Source organism: Mirounga leonina, unplaced genomic scaffold (assembly GCF_011800145.1).
Source record: "Mirounga leonina isolate KUSES-001 unplaced genomic scaffold, KU_Mleo_1.0 Mir_173, whole genome shotgun sequence".
NCBI lineage: Eukaryota > Metazoa > Chordata > Mammalia > Carnivora > Phocidae > Mirounga > Mirounga leonina.
This window is the reverse complement of record NW_023270447.1, coordinates 50801353-50806208: the sequence shown is the minus strand read 5'-3', so window position 1 is coordinate 50806208 and position 4856 is coordinate 50801353.

Sequence of the window (4856 nt, the reverse complement as noted above, 5' to 3'; positions counted from 1 at the left end):
TATAAATGCCACGTGGCTTACCTCTCCCTGTGAGTGTTTCCTCATGGGAGGCGCTGTGGCTCTGTGCGACTCATCGGCAAGATGAGCGTGGCCTTCACTGTTGACTCGGTCAACATCTACAGACTCACACAGGCTGTTTTGTCCACATTTTATAGGTGAGGAAGCCATGCTCTGAGAGGTGAAGTGGCTTCCTCATGGCCACAGAGCAAGTCTCCTGCCTGCCTCAGTGTCCCCTCCCCCACAGGGAGGGTAGAAGAACAAAGGGGGATGGTGATTGGAGTGGCTTTAGGGGAAGGAAAAGGAGAGACTCTCCCACCCCATGACATCGGCACATCCTGGAGCCCTGACCTCTGAGTCCCACTCTTGGGTCTCTGCTCGGAGATTGGCTGTCTCTCATTCGGGTCACATTCACTGAGCACCTAACCTGGACCAGGCCTGCTCTGGGTGCTGGAGGAGAACAAGACCAGTCCCAGGCCCTGGTAATTCATACTCTGAAGCAGGGCTTCTCAAAAGGGGTGATTTTGACCTGTGGGGAATATTTGGCAATATCTGGAGACATTTTTCGTTGTTGGATGGAGCCCAGAGACGCTGCTAAACATCCTACAGTGCACAGGACAGGCCCCACAGTGAAGAATTATCCATCCCAAATGGTCGAAAGTGCTGAGGTTGAGACACTTTGGTCTAATGGAAGTATCAGAGACATGGAAAGACACCAACACCCTAGTGCGGTGATGAAGGAACTCATGGGAGCTGTGAAGTCCAAAGGATGTACATAGGCCAGCAGGGAGTTGGGGTGTCAGGGAAGGCTTCCCAGAGACAAGACCCCCCATTAGGGGCTTGGAAAGATGACCACATGGTGGGCGTATATGGAGGAGAGCAAGGCACACAGGACCGAGGACCAACTGCTGATACGTAGGTTCAGTGGATCCTAGAGTGTGTGTGGGGGGAGATCAGGGCCAGGGCCAGGTCCCTAAGGCCTTGGAGGCTGTGTGAAGGAGGGAGACTTCAGGGAGCAGCGGGAAGGCATGGTGTGGTGGTAAGCCAGGGAGAGATGTGTGCAAATATTGGCTTTAGAAAGCTGCTTCCTCTAGAGGATCAGGAACCCCACAGACACGGCTGGTGGGAGGGCGGATGGCTGCAGCCCTCTGGACACGAATCTGTCACTGTTCAGTGGTACTAAGTTTATGCATGCTGTCACCTGGCAATTCCACTCATGAGCACACACCTTGGAGCTCGTCCCACAGGTCCGTAAAAGAGACGTGTGAGGAAGTCTCCTGCAGCATTATTTGTACTGCCTGGGAGAGGAGGCAGCCTGGGCATCCCTGGTCGGGGAGGGAATGGGCACCGTGGAGCCCGTGCAGCAGTTAGAGGCCGAGGGGGTATGTGGTGCAACACGTGGGACCTAAAACCTCCTGCTGAGGAGGAAAGTACATAAAAAAATGCATGCACAAAAGAAAGGCCGCTTGTTTAACTGAAAATACACATTAAAACACACAGTGGTGGGAGGGAGTGAGGGCTCTGGGACATAAAGGGGAATAAATGATAAAAGGGAGGGGAAGAACACTCTGTGGTGGAAGGAAAGCGGGGGGAGGGCAGTGAACAAGGACACAGGGAGGCTTGGCTGGAGGCTTGGGGGAAGGAATGGAAGTCTGGACAGCAGGGTAGGATGGAGAGGGAGACCGGACCTTCAGGAGATGGGAGAAGAGGAATTTTCAGAACCTGGTGGTTGACAGGATGGAGAAAGGGGGAGGGAGAGTGAAGTGCTGAGGGTGGTGCCTGCATTTCTGGGCTGATGACTGGGTCAAGGGTGTCCCCCACTGGGTGGTCTCTCAGGACCAGAAGCAGGTTCAGGGGGAGAGGAATTCAGGCTGGATGTGGTGAGCTTGAGGGGCTGGGCGTCACAGTGGTAGAGACATCTGCTGGGTGGCTGGCTGCACAGTGGGAAGCTCGGCAGAGGGACTTGGAATGGAAACAGGTTTGGGATTCCTCGCAGACAGGGCTGAGGTGAGATTCCTTGGGCGAGGGTGTAGAGTACATCTAAGCTCCTGCTTGGATGAGGAACCCATGAAGTTGACCACACAATCATCTGCCAATAAATGATAGGCAAAGACCATCAGGGCCTACGAGGAACAGGAAATGGGGGTGGTCCATGTGCATAACCTTTTCCGTTGCCAAGAATGTTCACGAGCATGGCCTGCTTGGAGGCTCACAGCAGCCATATGGAGTTATGAAGAAGGCAGGCTGGCTTTACTGCCTGTGTTCTACGGGTGAGGATAGGGCTTGACGATGAGCGGGCCTTGTCCAAGATCATGCAAGAGAATCAATAGAAATGTGGGTCCCAAAGGTCTCCCAACTCCCATGTCGAAGCCCTTTCCACCCAAAGACACTGCTGCTTTCATTGGCCAGAACCTAGGTCTGGGCTGGTCTTGACAATCGACAGCTGCCACATTCTGGGTCCGTGTGGCTTCGAAGCATAACAGAGGCTAAAAGTGTCAGTAATTGGCCAAGGCCCCCCAGTAGTCTTGAGTGGGAAGGGCCCAAGAGCACTCAAGTCACTTCCCTCGCTTCCTGAGCCTCCCCCATCATCACCTGTAAAATGAATTCTTGCCTCACAGGTTTTTTTTTTTTTTTTTTTTTTTTAAGATTTTATTTATTTGACAGAGACACAGCAAAAGAGGGAACACAAGCAGGGGGAGTGGGAGCAGGAGAAGCAGGCTTCTTGCGGAGCAGGGAGCCCGATGCGGGGCTCAATCCCAGGACCTGGAATCATGACCTGAGCCGAAGGCAGACGCTTAATGACTGAGCCACCCAGGCGCCCCGCCTCACAGCGTTTTATAGGAATCAAAACATGGAAGCCAAAGGGTTTGTAGGCTCTGTACCCAAGAAGGGAAAAGACAATGAAGAGGAGAGTAAGAATGGGAACCATTAGGGAGCAGGCTGCAGGAGGAAGTGTGGAAAAGGAGGCTCAGATTTGGAGGAGAGGAGGCCCTTGGACCAGGTGTTCTGCTGGGCATGGGTGGGCTAGAAGGGGAAAGACACAGGTGTGGTCCTGGAAGGCTCATGGCCCTCTGTACGTCATCCTTAGCCCTGCTGTATCTCTCACCCTGGGATCAGATCATGACCAAGCCTGCCAGTTCCACTGCTGGGCCTCCCATCTCTTCTCTTCCCTGGTCTCTCATCAGCAGCCTTGTCAATCTCTTAATCCAGCCTCCCCCCATCAATCCTTCACCCGGCAACCCAGGCCTTCCTAAAACAAATTTGCCCTTAGGTCTATCACTGGCTCACTATCCTCTGCAAGATAAAGGGCTACAAGATAAAGGCCTGACTGCCCTCTGGCCCCCATTCATCTTGCTGGCCTTTCCTCCTGACTTTTATGGTACCCAGTATGCCAGGCTCTTGCACACCACCATGCCTCTCTGCACAGGGACTCTGACAGCTGCCTAAAATGCTCAACTCCCTTCCAGCCTCCAACCATCTGGGGAGACCTTCCTCATCTCTGCTCTCAGCTCTGCAGAGAACTTGGGTCTGTGAAATCTTGCTGACTCCCCGAGGTAACACCCACCCTTCTGTGCCTCCACTGTGCAGACTTGTGGAAGTGCTTTAGATTGGCCTGCTGCCTATCTGCCTATCTGCCTATCCTTCTAGACCAGGCTGTGGGCTCCCTGAGCCTATAGCACCCATGGCTGCTGGAGGGCGCACCTGGCCTGGAGATCTTGTTTCCATCTCAGCTGGGGTGGATAGGGAGGTGGTTAACCTCAGAAATAGGCATGGCTGATCACATAGCCCCTTTTCTTGAAACTCTTCAGAAGGTACCACCGCACTCTTAGGAAGACCCAAGTCTTCAGAATCACTACCCATCATCCCTCCTACCTCACCTACTCACCCTCCTTCTCATTTTGCTCCAACCACCCCCACCCCCAGCTCCCCTCCCTGGGGCTGGGCACTGCCAGTCCCCTCCCTAAAGAATGCTCCTCCCCAGACAGGCCCTGGCCACTCTGGGATTCCTCCTTTGCTTGAATGCATGTATACCCAGTTTAAACTGCACCCCCACCCCCTCATTAGGGACACCTGGGTGGCTCAGTCAGTTGGGTCTCAAACTCCTGATTTCGGTTCAGGTCACGACCTCAGGATCGTGAGTTGAGCCCGCATCTGTCTCCCTGCTTAGCGCGGAGTCGGTTTGGGATTCTGCCTCTCCCTCTGCCCCTCCCCCTGCACACACGCGCACTCTCTCTCTCTCTCTCAAAAAAATCTTAAAAAAATAAAATAAAAACTTTTCCCCGATAGTTTTTTCTAGCACCTGACAACCTCTTACATCTTATTTGTTTACTGTCTGTCTTTCCCCACTATCTTATCAACTCCTGGAGAGCGGGGTTTACCCAGCGACCACAATAGGCCTGAACACACAAAGAGCTTAGGAAAGATGTATTGACTGGCTGAACAAATGAGCGAATGAGGGGCGCCTGGGTGGCTCAGTGGGTTAGACATCTGCCTTCGGCTCAGGTCATGATCCCGGGGTCCTGGGATGGAGCCCCGCATCGGGCTCCCCGCTCAGCGGGAAGCCTGCTTCTCCCTCTCCCACTCCTCCTGTTTGTGTTCCCTCTCTCGCTGTGTCTCTCTCTGTCAAATAAAATCTTTAAAAACACACACACACAAATGAACTAAGTGATAGTGGGCACTGTGGGGCGCCGGGTTTATCCACCACCCTAAACATTCGGGGGCGGAGCGGGGCGGGGCGGTGGCCCGCTGAGGGGAGGGCGGGGCGGGGGCGGTGCTGGCCGGGGAGGGGCGGAGCCGGCGGCCGGGCCCCAGAAGGGCGGAACCCGAGGCTCGGGGGCGGGCGCGGCCCGGAGGACTGA